We start from the raw sequence: 19,023 nt of genomic DNA on the forward strand, positions 1-19,023 counted from the left end.
TAATTCTCTCATTTCTCTCTCTCTCTCTCTACCCGCTCTCTCCTCTCTCTCTCTATACACGCCCTCTCTCTTCTCTCTCTTTCTCTCGATCTTTCTTTTCCAAGCGGCAGTTGGCGGTGAGGTTGCGGGTGACGCGGTATCCGGTGGCGGGGAAGCCAGAGCTGGAGAGGAGGTGGGATTTGGATAAGTGGCAGGAGGCGTAGGAGGAGGAGGAGGGGTCGATGTTGTAGGAGCAGTAGGCGGCCTCCATGAAGTTGCCGTAGCGGATGATCTCGCGGCGGAGGGTGTCGTCGCGGCGGAGGATGATCCTTGTTGGACCGCGCCGCCCCGTCCTTCACCACGCCGTCGCCCTGGATCTGCATCGCCGCGGGCCTGGATCTGCAGCGCCCGCGCAGTCTGGAGAAGCACGTCGCCGTCTACTTCCTCCCGGCGCCAAGTGCTACGAGCCGGAGGTGGCGTACAACGACCGCGCGAAGTCCGCCGAAGGTCGGCGTGAAGGGAGCCTGGCCTAATTTAGTTTCCTGATTTGGTTTTTGATTTAGTTTTTGATTTAGTTTCCTGATTTGGGGAAATCGTGCCCTACTTTGAGATGAACTTGGGGGCTTTTTTAAATTTTTCTTATTTTGGGGATTTTCGATGTTTACAAGCGATGTATTTCGTTTCAAGAAAGGAAATGTAATAAATTTTCGGCATAAGCTTTGCTTTGATTGAATACTAAGTATATTGGATCACACATTGAAGAAATTGATGAAAATCGCTCAATTTTGTACAAATGTTCTTGAATTCACAACCAAGTTTATGAATTCACAACTGAATTATCGGCGTTGGTTGTGAATTCACAATTGAAATAGTGTTGATTGTGCATTCAAGTTTTATTGGTTGTGAATTCACAACTTGAAAAAATATTGGTTGTGAATTCAAGTTTATCGGTTGTAAATTCACAACTTGAAATAGTGTGGGTTGTGAATTCATGCGAATTCACAACTAACACTATTTATAGTTGTGAATTCAAACTTTAAAATTTGAATTCACAACCAATACTTGTTATTCAGTTGTGAATTCGAGTTTTAAAGCTTGAATTCATAACCAAAATTTAATTTGGTTGTGAATTCACTAGGTTGTGAATTCGTGGGTATTTGTAAAAAAATTATATGTAAGGGTAAAATGGTCAATGTGGGTATTTTTTTAAGTTTTTATATTAGTGGGTAAAATTTATTTTTACTATATAAAAGTGGCTATTTTCAAAATCCATATTACAACTTATTATAAATTTCAACACATGTAAAATAAATAAAAAAATCAATATTTCAATTCAACACAAGTCAATTAATTTCAAAAATTATATAACAATGGAAAGTTATTATATTATTTAAGATTTTAAGTTGATTAATTTCAAAATTATTTAAGTTGAGTAATTTCAAAATTTCAATAACACAACATATATTAATAAGTTATTATATTATATAAGTTGAGTAATTTCAAAAAAACTCAACACCTGTAAAGTAAAAAAATTCAAAATTTCAACACAAATTATTTAATTTCATATAAAAGAATACAAAAAAAGGAAGAGAACCGGAAATCGCCGGTTTCGGATCAGAAACCGTCGGTTTTCGGCCCGACCCGAAACCAGCGGCTCAAGGCCCGAAAATTGACCCTTCAGCAGAACAGCCAGGCTAGTTATGGTTCAGGATTTTTTCGACCCTGAACCGTCGGTTCGGGCCCGGAACCGGCGGTTCTTGGCCCGGTGGCAACCCTATTGACTTCTACTGTGGAGGCTAAATGGAGGACATGTAGAACTTTCTTTGAATATTTTAGCTCTTTATTTTGTGTTTGTGTGTTGTTTGTTTAAACTTATATGCAACCCCAATAGCATTGACAATTTAAAGTTCTTGGTGCCCCCAATTTCTAAGTTCTGAAACCCAATTATTCATTTCCATGCCTGTTGTAAAATTTTGAAGCATTAATTGCATGGCAAGATTTGTGTTTGGTGCAAAACTTATGTGAATGTGTTGCATTGTTGTTAAGTTCATTGATTTTATGCTCTCTCTTTTTCCTTTGTAGTGATTAGGGCTGTAAATTCGGGTACCCGCGGGTAACCTACCCGCAAAATGCGGGTACCCACGGGACAAAATTCGCCAAAATCCCTACCCTCACCCGACCCTCTTGCATGCTGCGGGTATGAGGGTACCCTCACAGTCCTGCAATTTTTTTAATTTCCCATCATTTCATGTAGTCAAAGAAAGAAATCCATTCACGACAGTCGACCTCAAAAGATAAAAAATGAATGGAAATAAAATTTAAGAACAAGATTTGAAAACATGATCTTAGAAGCAAATACATGACTAACAAACCAAGCCAAGAACAAACCAAAAAGAGAAAATAAATTTAAAAATTCATGTTTTTGTGTATGATCAGACTAACCTTTTCTTTGTATTCACACTACACGGAAGCTTCAAAACAATTCATATTTCCTATCGTTCATTTAGTTCATGAAAATATTTACTGATATAAAAATTATTGCAAATTCAATTGGAGCTTAACACATAACACTAATTAACAAGGAAAGCGCCGGAGATGGGAAGAGGCGGGCAGCGCCGGTGGACAGTGGCGACTGTGCAAAGGAGGAAAGTGCCGAGGGGGCGGCGACGTGCGGGCGCGAGGCAGCGGCATGACGCAGCGGCGAGTGTGGGCGGCGACGGGCCGGTGCGGGGCAAGCGGTGCCGGCGGTGGAGTCGAGAGGGAAGAGAATCGAGAGGCAGGGAGAACGCTGGAGGCAGAGAGATTAGATAAACTAGGGCTTGGAGTTTTAAGTTTTTGGGGGTTAATTCCTAAATTTCCTTAATAAAATTAGTTAATTTTAATTTTAAAATATTTATTGCGGGTATGCGGGTACCCGCGGGTACCCTCTACCCGAAATTTTTGAAGATCTGCTACCTGCACCCGACCCTCCTCTTTAAATTTGCGGGTATCGGGTACCCGATACCCGCGCGGGTATCGGGGCGGGTGAGGGTATACCCGATACCCGCAACCCGAATTTACAGCCCTAATAGTGATGGTTTTGCTATGTACATTCATCATGGAGGCAAATTTTATAGATTAGGCTCCACTTAGAGCTATAAATGAATAGAGCTACTCACAAGCTATTCGAGATTCGGCTCGAAAAAAGCTTGTTCAGAGCTCGATTCGATAGTAAATAAGTCGAGCTCGAGCCTAATTTCGAGCTCGATAATTTTAAAAATGGCATCTACTTATTTTTTTTTCACCAACAAATGAGATGTTCAACATTATAAATAAATGAGAGAGAAACATTAATTTTGACACTTTAAACGATAACAATTGTCATTTCAAATTTATTTATTATAAGTTTTATATCAAATTAAAAATCTTCTCGCAATCTTTATTTTAATATTATTTTTTTATGAATTCAAGTTAACGATTTTTTAAAATAAATTTTAGTGAAAAAAATGAAAAATGTTAGAGAGAAAATTTGAAGGTAAGAAACACCTCGTTTATGAAGTGAGTATTTTATATATAGATATAAATCGTTAACTATCAATGTTAAAGTTAGGATGTCTTCTCAATGTTAATGTTAGATATAAACCGAAGTTAGTATTTTATGTTATGAAGTTAGGATGTATTTTAGGCATTAACTATTACCCCGGAAAGGCCAATGTAGTAGCCGACGCATTGAGCCGAAAGGTCTCGTCAAAGTTAGGATGTCTTCTCACGAGAGAGGATAAGCTTGTAAAGGACTTTGACAAGATGAGGATAGAGGTGATAGAACCACTAGGAACAATAGCGAGTATTGTTGCGATGATGCCTAGTTTGAGGAAAATGGTGGTTGAAGCACAGAGAAAGGACGAGAAAATGGAAAAGTTACGAGAAATGATAAGGGCAGGAGATCTCAAGAATTACCAAGAAGCATCAGACAATGCTATCTTATTTGAGGGGAGAATATGCATTCCCCACGATGATGAACTTAAGAATAAGATCATGAGTGAGGCTCATGACACGCCTTAAACCGCTCACCCTGGAGGTACAAAGATGTATCAGGATTTGAAAAAGGGATTTTGGTGGGACGGCATGTGATGTGTGTGATTTAGTTATCTATTTTCGTGTCGTTTGCCGTTGATTTTTATATGATATTACCCAAGTTGTTGGCATTTGGCGCAGGAATTAGATGGAGTGTAGAAGAAGGCTCGTGGATGGAGAATGTTCGAGAGAGACGTGCATTTGATGAAGATTAGAGTTGATTGTGGAGGAGTTTAGAGATTGGGCTTGGAGTTAATTATTTTACATTTAATTAAGCTCAAAACTCTTATTTTAATTATTTTGGGAGCTTATATTTTTGTTAAGGGCCGATTAAGCCCATTATATGGTGTAGGGCGGCTGCATTAAGAGATTTGGAGGAATTTGATTTCCTTAGGTGTATATATGGCAGCTGCAACTTTTGAGATGGGGAGTTAGGTGTTGGGAACCTTGTGGAATATCTTAATCCTTGCTTTGATGATACCAAAATTCATAGGACTTAATTGTAATAGACTAGAATTGTTTTGAACTCAAGTGTTAGAGTTCGCTTCTAGTTTAGCTTGCGGTGTCGAAGACTGAAGACTGAAGACTGAAGAACGAAGGACTGAAGACTGAAGACTGCAGATACCAACTGAAGTATCAGTTGAAGAATCAGTTGAAGACTGATTACTTAATGCGCGCAATGGACTGATACTAAAGTCAAGTATCAGTTGAATATTCCTCCTCGGACTAATCTTCCAACGTTCAGAGGAAGCCACGTACTCACAAAGTACAGCCGCATTAAATGCAGAGATCTCAGGATCTTATCTCTGCAGAGGTCATTCCTATCTGGTGGTTACTTTTCAGAGATGTCACATCTCATGTCTATCAAAGAGAGCCGTTTCCACTCAGACAAGGAACCTCGAAGATTGAGGCCTCAGTCCAAACTCGAATTGCTCTCCAACGGAAGAAATCTTGACGACGATTTACGCCAACGGATCTATTCAAGAGTTCTCCTACAAATAGCGCTCGAGGATCACTTCAACCTTCACCGATTCAACGACATAAGCTGAAGCTCTGCCGAAATTGCTACTCAGCCTTAAGCTTAAACTCCCCAAAGCTTGAATCGAAGAAGAGAATTCCAAAGCCAAAATCAGTCACTGCTGATTACATACATTCTCTTAGACCTTAGGCAAAACTCTGTTCACCCAGAAGCCAAAGGTCAAACTTGCTTCAAAGAACTTGTTCTTTGTAAGTATAGTTGGCACTCGTTCAAACCTCTCCCCCATAAGAGTGTTTTGAGTGATTCGGAGGTCAGAAGGGTTTTCTGTCTCTAAGAGTCTTAGCACGGGTTGTGCTAAGCAAGAGAAATCCGACGCGAGTGAAGCGTGGGTACTGAAGAAGGGTTTTCTTCAGTGTACGGTTGTGTGCACCCGGCAAGCATACGGTTTGGTTTGCAGTGCACCTGTTAAGCACTTGCGGAGTAGATTGTTGGTCTGATCAACCAACCGTGGATGTAGGAAAGGGTTTTTCCGAACCACGTAAAAGTCTCTGTGTTGTTTACAGCTTTCAGTTTTACATTCCTACTTGTGTTATTTCAATTGATAAACTGAATACTGATTAATGGCAAAGAGCAACCTAAAAACCAACAACGTGCTCCACCGAGGCTATTGCGAAACTAAGTTTAATTTCCGCTGCGTATGATATCAGTCTGACTGATCTATCCTCTGATAGTCAGGAAGAATGATATCATCTCTGTTTTAGCAAACACGACTGAAGCCCTTACTTGCATCAGTTAAGTTCCAGCAACTTAACTGATAACTCTTTACTGAAGAGCTTTCAGTATCAGTCGTCAACCATGTTTGGTCAAAATTGATTTTAGTAAAACAGGCGTCTTTGTTTGCATGCAAACTTTCGTTTTGATCTCTGACTGAGATCCCTCTGATTGAGGATTGTTTAAAAATAGCCCATAGGTGTATTCCCCTCCCCCCCTACACCTATTCGAGACCCTCAGGACCTAACATTAGGTTATTATCTTGTTTTTTAGACTTAGCCGCAACTTTAGACTTAGGGTGGAGAGTTGACTTTGATTAGATTTTGGATATATACACTTTTATTTTTTCTCTTAGTTTGACAGACGATTTTTTTTAGGTTTCATGCATGCAAGTTTTATTTTATATTGTTACTTTCTCTAGCTTTTGACTTTAAGAAGAATTGCGGCTGGATCTTGAAGGAGTAGAAGAATTGTGGTTAATTTATTTCAAGTTTTAATTCAATCGTATTTATTTATTTCGATAGTTTAATTTAAATTGCAGTTTATTTATTTATCATATTTGATTATTATTATGCTTTCTTTTATTTCTTTGATTGTTGTTAATTTAATTATGAATAGCTAAACTTTTTAATTCGACGAGAATAATGAAGCATTAATTTAATAATATGTGAGACCTAATTGGTTTTAAAATTGATTCCTATTAATTTCGATTAATTCCTAGGGTTTAAAGATAATTCTGATTTTATGTAAGTCTGGCCAACTTAGGTTTAATTGGATTATAGTCAATTAGCACCTCCAATCCGTAATTGTTGGAATAGGGCTGATTAGTGATAAAACTACCATGTTCGTAGTAGGAATTAATTGGTATATTAATTATTACTAGCGTCTCTAGGATAATTGATATAAATTGGGATTCCTTCATCTTAATGCTATTAGAATATTAAATCTAGGTCTGGCGTCTCCAGCTAGGTTATACTCCCTTCGTCCGCCAAGATTATGTAAAAATTACTATATTTGGCGTCCGCCAAGATTATGTCACTTTCCTTTTATAGGCAATGGTCCCACCATCCTCTTTAATATTTTATCCTTACTAACACTCTTTATTTACAAAAAACCCACTCAAAATTCAATCTCAACCACACATCTCATAAAGTGGTGGGATCATTTCTCCACTACATCAAAATTATCACCAATTTTATTAAATCCTGTGCCCAAGCAATTTTACATAATATTGACGGACGGAGGGAGTATTTTAATAAGAGAAATAAGCAGGTCTGGCGTCTCCAGCTGTTTATCGACACAATAAGTAGGAATTGGGGTACGTCCGTTGCGTTTCACGGTATCCTATAACTAATTGGTTAATAGGGATTAATTAATTATTGTGTCGATGATCAGAGCTTTGAATTAGTGTGGATTTATTTGAGCCGAATTACCTTTTTTATTGATTTATTTCAAGAGTAGTTTTATTTGATTTATTGCATTTTTAGTTTTAATTAATTCTTCTTAAAATTAAGGCGTGGTGACATCACCGTTTTTATAGATTTAGGGAATTGAATGGTTTATTCTGCTCTCTGTGGGATCGACCCTGCTTACCATTATACTAATTTATTTTGGTAATTCTGTAGGAATTATTTGGTGGTTGGCGACGTCCACCAAAATGAAACGAGACATAGCTTCAGTTTGTAGAGCGATGCTTAGCTTGTCAGCAAGTGAAAGCATTACACCAACGACCCTATGGGAAGTTAAACCCGTTGGAGATTCCCGAGTGGAAATGGGATCACATAGCGATGGATTTTGTGACAGCTTTACCCAAAAGTCAAAGAGAAAATACAATAATTTGGGTGATTGTAGATCGACTAACAAAATCTGCACATTTCATACCGATTCCAATCACGTATGGATCAGATAAGTTAGCACATTTGTACGTCCGTAAGATTATAAGATTGCATGGAGTACCGGTGTCGATCACCTCAGATAGAGATTCAAAATTTACGTCACACTTTTGGATGAGTTTACAAAAAGAGTTGGGTACAAGGTTGAATTTTAGCACAGCCTTTCATCCCCAAACTGATGGACAGTCAGAAAGGACTATCCAGACGTTAGAAGATATGATAAGAACTACTATCCTTGATAGAGGAGTACATTGGGAGAAGGTATTGCCACTAATTGAGTTTGCCTATAACAACAGCTATCAGGCGACTATTGGTATGGCACCGTATGAAGCTCTTTACGGAAGGAAGTGTAGATCACCACTTTACTGGGATTAATGAAGTTGGTGAGAGAAAAGTGTTAGGACCTGACACAGTCGCAAAGATGATTGAGATTGTCCGAAAGATAAGGCAGAGGGTCAAAGAAGTGCAAGATAGACAGAAATCTTACGCAGATACCCGCCGCACAGAGTTACATTTCAAGATAGAAGACAAAGTTTTCTTGAAGGTTTCACCCTCGAAAGGGATAAATAGATTTGGGGTAAAAGGGAAGCTTAGACCCAGATTTATCGGCCCTTATGAGATCTTGGAAAAGATAGGTCCAATAGCATATAGGTTGGCTTTGCCGCCTAGCTTTGGAAATGTGCATAACGTGTTCCACGTATCACAATTGAGGAGATATGTTTTCGACCCAAAGCATGTGGTCTACCAAGAAGAAATGGTCTTAGAACCAGACTTGAGTTATGATTTAGGTCCCGAGATAATTTTAGATCGTAAGATTCAACAATTGAGAAGCAAATCAATTGCATTGGTTAAAGTCCAATGGAGACATCATGGTTACGAGGAAGCGACGTGAGAACTTGAGGACAAGATGCGGGAGAAGTACCCGGAACTTTTTCAGGATGGTATAAATTTCGGGACGAAATTTTGTTTAAGGGAGAGGGTATGTAATACCCGGGCTTTTGATGACTTGTTTAATTGCTAGAGTTTGAGTAATTAGGGTTTAGATCCCTTGTTTGATTACTTTGTATTGAGATGAGGAGTTATTTGAAGTTCTCTTGTTATATTTTTACAATGGTTGAAATGTTCTTTTGATGATGTGAGGATGATGTGGGATTTTATATCCGTATTTGAGTTTGAGTATTTGAATAATTCGAGATAATTATTTGAATGAGAATGATGAACTCGGAAGTGAGATCTGAGTCCGTTACGACGTTTTGGAATTTTTGACTTCTTGACGATGAATAGTAATATCTCGAATTTGAGCTGAATTCTGCAGAGCTGACTTCTGCAGAGCTAACTTTCTGCAGAGCTGACCATGTGCAGATGTCGCAGCCCGCCCCAACTAAGGATAGTTAAGCCGAGTGATCCACGACTAGGGATGGGGTTAAAGAAGAAGGGGAAGAAAGGGGCGTCATTTAAAACCGTAAAACTTACTCATCTTAAGAAAACTCGTCATAATTACTCATTAATAACATTAATGAAAGATGGCATAAAACTTAATTAAAACATTTAAGGGAATTTATCTAAAAGCCTTATGTTTTCTAAACTCATTTTCGTTTCTCAAAGTTGACTGGCCAGTCTATGTTCTCAAGTAAGTACCATATCTGTTAACTCATGTACTGAGAGGGAGGCCTCCCTTTGCAGCACTGCAATCGGCCAACCTGAAAGCCGACTCATGATCACTGTGTACACTAATTCTACCTCGCGTAGAACCATTATCATGTCTCATACAGATAGATAACATACTAAAATCTCAAATATTTTGGCAATGCAATAACTTCAAAATAGGTTTTCAGTTCATCATACATCATTAATTAAAACGCGTAAACATCTTGATTTTAGCGTAGAAAAACCCACCTTGTTGCGTCTCTGCAAACAGGTAACGTCACACTCTCTCTCTCAAGTCGTCACTTCCCAAACGGACCTTCATCGTTATGAAGAATCGATGAGAAGAAGGGTCATTATAACAAAAAACTCACTTACTAACTTAAACTCAAATAAGGAATTAAAACTTAACACTTTAAATCCTAAGTCTTGCCAGCACTGACTTGGCAGCCAGAGCTGACAACTCGACATAGCTGGACATCTCATTCCAGCGCTGACTACTCGACATAGCTGGATATCTCATTCCAGCGCTGACTACTCGACATAGCTGGACATCTCATTCCAGCGCTGAATACTCGACATAGCTGGACATCTCATTCCAGCGCTGACTACTCAGCAGAGTTGAACTCGACATAGCTGCGTTCAATAGTCAAAGCTGACCAACTCAACATAGCTGGACATCTCATTCCAGCGCTGAATACTCGACATAGCTGGACATCTCATTCCAGCGCTGACTACTCAGCAGAGTTGAACTCGACATAGCTGCGTTCAATAGTCAGAGCTGACCAACTCGATAGAGCTGAACTCAGCAGCCAGAGCTGGCAACTCGACAGAGCTGAACTCAGCAGCCAGAGCTGACCAACCCGACAGAGCTGAACTCAGCAGCCAGAGCTGGCAACCCGACAGAGCTGAACTCAGCAGCCAGAGCTGACCAACCCGACAGAGCTGAACTCAACCGCAGAGCTGACCAATCCGACAGAGCTGAACTCAACAGCCAGAGCTGACCAATCCCACTGAGCTGAACTCAACAGCCAGAGCTGAACTTCAACAGCTAGAGCTGAACTCAACAGCCAGAGCTGAACTCAATAGCTAGAGCTGGAATCCACACGTCAGAGCTGACCAACCCGACAGAGCTGAATTCCGCCACCATAGCTGACTAGCTCGGCAGAGCTGGAATTCACACGCCAGAGCTGACCAACCCGTCAGAGCTGGATTCCGCCGCCAGAGCTGACTTGCTCGACAGAGCTGGAATTCACGCACCAACTCAAAAAGCTCAACACTCACTCACTCATGCCTCAACAAACAATCAGGTCCTCATGCTTCTCTCTTCTAACATTCCTCAAAAACTTCTAACTTAATCTAACATGCTCAACAACCAACCTAGAACACATATACATACAAACATTCTTCATGCAACGTTCATAACTCACGACCAAATTCAGCCATGCACTACAAAAATAATACAACTTTCATGCTTGGAAAAATACAAGTTTAACATATAACAATCCTAGCATGCTGACTCAACCTAGACACCTCTAGTTTGACTTGCAATAGAACAAGAACATCCTAGTGATGGTAAGTTGACCCAGTGTCATCTCTCAAGGAAGATTTTTAAGGGCTTCTAATTGTATCGCAGGAAAACAATAAAGGTTTTGATAATTAAACTAAAACTTAAACTTAAAAACTGAATTAAAACCGAATTTTAGAATTACTAGACGAATTAAACTATTATCCCTAGGCAAGATTTAAACAACTTAAATTAAACCTAACTTAAGAAATTAAATACTTGTAAATTAAAAACCAACTAATCTAGACGTGAAACTAAAGTGCATGATTTAAATTGCATAATTAAAAAGAAAGCATAAACATGAACGAAAAACGTAAACATGATTAAACGAAATAAATTAAATTGAATTACGAAATACCGTAAATGTCTTGAACGTGCAATTGTGTCACTCAATCACAATCCAAGCATAAACTAAAACAAGGCTGAATCAAAAATAACTAAAACAATGAAAACCGAAAACTGAGAAGAAATTAAGAAAACAAGAAAACGCCTAAGACTTGGCTGCAACGCTGGACTACTTTCGCAAGGCAACACATAAATTAGGGCAAGGAAGATTCGTTTCAATGAAAACTAAGCCTTATTTATAGACTTCAAATAAAATCGTGTAAGATAAGGCAACTTCCAGCTGGACGCGCGCTCTGGAAAAATCAGCAAACTCTGGAAATTCAGCTCTGGAAAGTTGACTCTGTCGATTTTTAGCTCTGGCGCGTAAGTCAGCTCTGGCGATCTTTAGCTCTGCTCTGATACGTTTATTCTGCTCTGGAGATTTTAGCTCTGATAGGGAAGTTCAGCTCTGGAGATCTCAGCTCTGACTCTGCAAGTCGGCTCTGCTCTGTTACAGTGCTGGGCTCGCAGCTCTGCTCTGTTACAGTGCTGGGCTCGCAGCTCAGCTCTGCACACCAGAACACCTAAAAAACGCCAATTTCATCCAAAATTACACTCTTCCATCTATAAAACCTAAATCTTTTGCAAAGCATAAAACAACACATAAAACGCACCAAATTCCAGAAGATTTAACTCAAATCATGTATATGCAAACCCTTAAAAATAGAACAATTAAGCATAAATCACATGCTCCTAAGCACATATATCAAGTCATAACGATTAAATAAAAATCGAAGGACGAGCTATGACGACGAACATAGACGGGCTGCCCTCATGGGTTTCATAGCTAGGGTTCGAACCGTTCTTAACTCTTTCATTAAACATGCTCAACAATATGCTAAGAACAACATACTAAAAACTCACGACGATCCGACATCGTTTCAAAATAAAGTCGAGAAATCGACGTTTTTCGACGTTGACAAATCTCGAAAATCTAACCATCAAAACGTAGGTAAGGATGATACCTACCTAGATACGTGCTCGAAAAGGTGCTCGGGGCTCGTCTCCTTGCTCAAATCGGAGCTCAAAAGCTTCACCAAGCTTTAATGGAGGAAAAACGTGAGTGTATTGTGTGTTTGTGCGTGTGTGCGTGAGAGTGGGGAGAGATGGCTGGCCCACAGCCGCCTAAATAGAGAGGGGGGGGGACCTTTGGGCGGTTGGGGGGTGGTCAAGGTAGGGTAGGCCCAAATATTTAGGATATTAATCTCACTTAGTCGTTAAATATCTCATTTCGTCTCGTCACGTCTCGTTTTAACGACTAACTATCCCGTACTCTTCGTTACTCACCCTCTCGACTCTCACTCACTTTCATTATACTCGTAATTCTATATAAATATAGAAAACACAAGCTCGTTCTTGAAATTCTGATAAACGAGCTCGGTTCGTTTATCGAGAAATTCTAGTTTACTATTCACTCATCGTCCAAAAATAAAAACTTTCATTATTGGACTCGTATCGAAAAGCTAAGAATATTTCTCGACGACGTGCACGTAAGATTTTGAAAGTCGACAAAAAGACGAAATAGCAATATATTACTATTCATCATCAAGTCGTGGATCACTCGGCTTAACTATCCTTTCTTCCCCTTCTTCTTTAACCCCATCCCAAGTCGTGGATCACTCGGCTTAACTATCCTTAGTTGGGGCGGGCTGCGACATCTGCACATAGGTCAGCTCTGCAGAAAGTCAGCTCTGCAGAATTCAGCTGTGCAGCCATGTCAGCTTTGTAGAAGTCAGCTCTGCAGAAAGTCAGCTCTACAGCCAGGTCAGCGCTGCGCACCACTTTGAGCCATAATACGCAATTTTTTATCCAAAAACTCCAACTTAGCATTTTTCCTCCTGTTTTATCAAAAGCTCCTACAAAGCATCAACAAACTCATAAACGCACCAAATTCCAGAACTTTTAACTCAAATTTAGCACAATCAAACCCCCACAATAAGAACAATTAGGCATAAATCAAGCCTTTTTAGCGAAAAACCCCCTTGTTGTACTGTTTATGATGGCATGACAATTTACAATTTTATAAAGCATGTTATATTTCATATACGGGCTTATGTGCCCACTGAGTACTCTCGTACTCAGCCCTGCATATATTTCTAAATGTGCAGGTTGAGTAGCTGCCGGTTGTGATGAAGTGACGAGCGAAACTCTTTTGTCTTATTTTTATGTATTAATGAACTCTGGGGATACATGTCTTCATACATGTAATCAGAACCTTATTCCGTTGCGTACTCAAAAGTTTTATGTTATTTTGGCTAAGTCGGAGTTATCCGAACTTACTAGTTTATTTGAGTCTATATGACTTGATGCAGCCAGAACAGAGCTAAGCTCGCGCCAGAGCAGAGCGGAATCCCGCGCCAGACCAGAGCCAAGCTCGCCAGAGCTGAAGTCGTTGAGCCAGAGCAGAACAGATCGCCTAAAGCAGAGTTGAATAGATCGCCAGAGCAGAGCAGACTTCCAAAGCAGAGCTGACTGAAGTTCTGAGCAAAGTTAAGTTCCAGAGCTGGCATTCCAGAGTTGGCGTTTTCAGAGCTGGAGTTCTTCAGAGCTGGAATTTTCCAGAGCTGGCGTATTCCAGAGCTGGCGTTTTCGCTAGCCTTGTCTAATCGTGCTGAACAAGTTTTCTTTTGTTTCCTTGTTTTCTATTTTCCTTGTGTTTACGTTTATTTCCTTCATTAGATTAGGGTTTATTTTGCCTATAAATATGGCTGTTACTTGTTTGGACGAGGTTAGCTAATTTTTGATATATGATATTTGTGAGTTAATCTCTCTTGAGTTCTTCGAATTCCTCTTGATTGTGCCAAGACGAATTCAATTTATCGACGTAACAGGCGAGTTCATCATCCCTCGTCGCGTGTCATTCAGCGTCCCCGAGTTGCTGCATCAATCATACATTGGGGTTTAGGGATCTGTTCTCTAGATAATTTCGTAGATTAGATTCAGGGGTTTTGGGATATTCCACCCTTTATCGTTCAATTTATTTTATCTCTAATTTATCAAGTCTTCCGCGCGTGTTTGTTTGATCGAACCGGCAGAGCTCATAGCAATACCGGCAAGATTCAGCTCTACACCGGCGAAGATCATATCATGACTAAACCTCCGATACATTATAAATATCCCTTTTGTTAACAATGATAGAATGCGATCCTCCCTGATTGATTATTCCTCTTTCTACCCCGCTTCTAATCTCCCTCCCTTAGTCACGGTTTCCCCGGCTTAATTATCCTTAATTAGGTCCGATCGTGACAAAAATAAAGCGATGTACACGTTTTGTTAATGGTGAGTTATACAATTTTTTACAATTTTTATAACCTTTATATTATATATATTTTCAAAATTGCCACTCAAATCAATTTGAAATTGAGAACTCTCTTTTTAATATAGTATAGATATATAGATATAGATTACACGATAAATAAATATTTCATATATAAACATAAATAAAAAATTATAAAATTTTAATGAAGAGATATAAAATAACATATTTTAAATTTTAAATTTTTCAAAACTTATTCGTTTTAAATTCATTTTTGATGATTTTTATACTATAGTATTAAATTTAAAATGCATAATGAATATTTTTTTTCATCAATCAAATTTGATAATTTTTCGAGCTTTGTATTGTATTTGACACCTTGGCCTATAAATATTCTTTATATTTTTGGTGTGGGCTTTCGCTCGAGCTCGGCTGCTTTGCTATGCGGTTTCTCTTGGTTGTTTTTCTTTTGTAGTTTTTGCTTTGTTGTTGTCTTTTCCTCGGTTTGGTTTTTCTGGACCTCCCCTTGTTTGCGTATGTGCTTTCAAGGTTTTTTGCACTTTCTTCTTCAATAAAATTTCTATTTCAGCCTTGGCCTATAAATACCCTTAAAAGATTCAAGAAAAGACCCTAGACTTCACATTTTCTTATATTGACACTTGGAGATTGAAGAGACACAAGACTTGAAGATTGGAAGCAATAATTGAAGATTCATGGAACCAATTAGAGGACTTTTACTTTCCATGGTTTATTAGATGCACGATTGAGTAATTTTATCCTCGTCATTAGTATTTCTCCAATCTCCTTTCAATGGGGAATATAAATCAAACAAATTTGGTTCAAATGATATAAATTAGGGTTAAGGTACAGATACCCCCCTAAACATGACCCCCTAGAACGTATACCCCCCATTCTCCAACTTGGTACAAATTGCCCCCCAAACTCGACGGAAAGTATACAACTAACTCCAGCCCACAGACGGACGTTAGACGCCGTCCACAAAAAGGCAGGGCTGAGTTCAAGAGTGCAGGGCTGAGTTCAAGAAGGCAGGGCTGAGTTCAAGAGTGCAGGGCTGAGTTCAAGAAGGCAGGGCTGAGTTCAAGAGTACAGGGCTGAGTTCAAGAGTGCAGGGCTGAGTTCAAGAAGGCAGGGCTGAGTTCAAGAGTGCAGGGCTGAGTTCATGAAGGCAGGGCTGAGTTCAAGATGGCAGGGCTGAACTCAGCCTGCACTCTTGAACTCAGCCCTGCCTTCTTGAACTCAGCCACACCTTCTTGAACTCAGCCCTGCCTTTTTGTTGACGGCGTCTAACGTCCGTCTGTGGGCTTGTCGCAGCCCGTCCCCTAGCCAGTGATAGCGTAGACCGGGTATTGATACAACTAAATAAATTAATAAGGTAAAAAGAGAATATTAGATTGAACGTCAAGCGGAAGCAATCACTGAAACGTGTTAAATCAAGAAAGACGACATCATTATCAATAAAAATATTATTGGCTTTATAACTTTTAAATCATCGAGATTCTTGTTAAACTTTACAAAGTAGACATAGCTAATTACTCACAATGACTCGGGATATACAGAGTATCGCAGCAAAATGCGAACAGACTATATGTATGAAGACATATAGCCTAGAGTAAATTTCTTGATTAAGTTCAAAATAAACTTCAACATCTTGATGTTACCGCAAGGAATATAATTACGGTATAATGAAGATTATCTCAAACAAAATCCCTGCCAGCACCAGTCCAATCTCTCTCCTCGCTTATCCTGCACGTTTAGAAATACATGCAGGGCTGAGTACAGAATACTCAGTGGACATAAGCCGAAAAGCAATGAAAACTAGCTCTTAGAGCTATAGATTGAACTTGCCACATAAGCAATACACGAGAATTTTACTCAAAGAACCCGTGTAAGCAGTTAACAATCATAAACATCATAAATAAATGACCGGTCAAAATTCTCGTTATGTATGTACCACATCTACGAATCATCATCATAAAAGGTACTGAGAAGTAGGCCTCCTTCTCAAGTAGCGTGACCGGCCGACCCGAAGGACAGCTCACAATCACCTCTGACCGGCTGACCCGAAAGACGGCTCACGGTCACCTCTGTGTACACAATCCCGCTTGTAGCAGGACCCGAATTCGTCTCATCAGTAGAGGGTGACATACAGGCTCATCGTCATCAAAACTCGGCAAGTCAATTAGTTCAACATCAATAAATCTCAAATTATTTATCAAACTCATAAACATCATCATCAGTAATGATTTTCATCAAACTGAAATTTAACAGTTAACTCATATCATTTACTTCATTTCGTATAAGAGGCCTACGATACGCAGGTGATCTCTATATACGTATAGTAAAAATAATGCTCACCTGATGTCCTAGCTTACTCTCGTAGCGTTCGGGGTGGACTCACTGCCGTTCTCTGCTCGTATCTTCAGATACCATCACATCAGAGTAGTTCATGATAAGAATAAAAGAGATTAGTCAGAAACTTCCTGACTAAGAATACCATTCCTATCTTAGTACTATTTCATCTCCTCATCACTACACTCCGTCTATCTCGATCTCACATCGTAAACACTTTCTAAGTAATCACTATTATATTCTCAACTTATCACCTAATTTAGGTCTAGGCTCTGTCAAGGAACAACTCATAGATAAACAATCCATAAGCATATAGCAATCACATACACAACTCATTTTTTTTTTTTAAAAATAAAATATTTTTAGTCGGGGAAATTTCCCAAAAATCTATTTTATAAATCATTCTTAAACCAATTATTCAAAAATTAACTCACATAACAAGTTATGCCATTTTATTTCATTTTTCATGTATAAGCTCAATTCATCCTCACTAAGCCACATATAGGCATCTTTAATTCATATCTCATCTCATAATCAAAATCTTATTCAATTCACTCTTTCTGCACTGTCTTAACTTAAGAGAATAAATTGTTTCTCCTCGGAACTATCCTGGGTTCGAGACTCATACTATTGGAAACCCCTTTAAGTCTAGTTTCATTTAAAAAAAAGTAGGTTGAAAAAATCCAAGTGGTTTAAGAGATATGACCGTTTTCCCACAGCCTACCATATTCGGCAGTTTTGTGCAACTGGAAGTTTTGATTTTTGAAAAATAGTAGATCTTGTCATAATGACTTGAAATTTTGTGGGTAGCTAGCTAACATGTTCATCTCGTTCATATAAAAATTTGGAAACCATAAACTCAGGGGAAGCTACTGAAAAGGGTGACTCTAGTAACTGTTTCTTCCAAACTTTCGGTGGAAAGTTGCAGTTGGAGATTTATATTTTAAAATGGTAGTAAACGATGTCCAAATGACCTCAAATTTTACATGAACGTTCCTAACACTTATATATACTTACCATAAAATTTTAAAGATTTTTGGTATACGTTCCTAACACTTATATATACGTTCCTAACCCTGTCGAATTACATCAAGTCAGTAGCTCTGTAAGCTAGCCAAATTAACTCATCAAACTGCCCACTTATGCATGATAGCCAACTATACCCTATTTCTCATCAAAGTAATTTATTTCAATCTCCATCAATCATCTCTAATCATCATTCTAATCCATTAAATATCATCTCAACAATCTCAATAGCTCATATTCATAACCAAATCAACAATCCATCCATGAACTTCAAACTTCTCAAAATCATGTAAACTAACTCATCTAAAAATTCACATATCAATTTAAATCCATCCTTTGCATGTAGAAATGGACTAAATAGGATCTCAATAGTATGAATATATTCTCAATATAAGATTAGAAGATGAATTTTTTTTGAAGGGGTATGAACCCTAATTTTCGAAAATTGCAAGAATGAAGTGGGTGATGTTTTCTTGCTTGATCTATCAATATATACTCATATCTAACTCAAATGATCTAAGTAAATCTAATACTTACTCAATGATTCTTGAGTAGAAAAATAAAATCCTCCTCTTGACTTCAAGCTTTAGAATCCTTCAAATGTGCTCTTGATTCAAGGATATAAGGTGTTTAAAGCTTGCTCTAATGATGTTTGTTGGTGTAGAATTAATCTAAGAAGCTTGGAACATGATCAACAATGGAGGAAGAAAGAGAAAAGAGTGAGAGAGGGGGGAGAGGCGTGAGGTTTGGGAAGAATGAGAGAGATAAATTATTTTGTTCATAATCCCAAACTTGGTCACTAGGCTAGACATTTAATTAATGCTCAATAAATGCTACTTAGCCCACTTGGCCACTTGCTTTATCTTATCCACTTGCTTTACCTAGAGCAGAGCTCGCTAGACTTCAGCTCTGCTTCCAGAGCAGAGCTAGCTCGACTTAAGCTCTGCTTCCAGAGCAGAGACAACTCAGCTTCAGCTTTGCTACCAGAGCAGAGACAACTCGGTTTCAGCTCTGCTACCAGAGCAGAGCAGAGCTCGACTTCAGCTCTGCTACCAGAGCAGAGCTCGGTTTCAGCTCTGCTACCAAAACATAGCAGAGCTCG

General features: G+C 38.9%; 1 long non-coding RNA gene across 1 annotated transcript; it reads right to left on the bottom strand.

Annotated features, from left to right (window-relative positions):
• Positions 1-15,994: 15,994 nt before the first annotated feature.
• On the bottom strand, positions 15,995-18,756 carry LOC130993740 (uncharacterized). The gene is made up of 3 exons (XR_009091760.1): positions 18,459-18,756; positions 16,498-16,963; positions 15,995-16,289 (listed from the first exon to the last, which is right to left on the bottom strand). It is a non-coding gene; the product is annotated as an uncharacterized LOC130993740 (long non-coding RNA).
• Between the last annotated feature and the right edge of the window lie 267 nt (positions 18,757-19,023).

Source organism: Salvia miltiorrhiza, chromosome 7, assembly GCF_028751815.1.
Source record: "Salvia miltiorrhiza cultivar Shanhuang (shh) chromosome 7, IMPLAD_Smil_shh, whole genome shotgun sequence".
In the NCBI taxonomy this organism is placed as follows: domain Eukaryota; kingdom Viridiplantae; phylum Streptophyta; class Magnoliopsida; order Lamiales; family Lamiaceae; genus Salvia; species Salvia miltiorrhiza.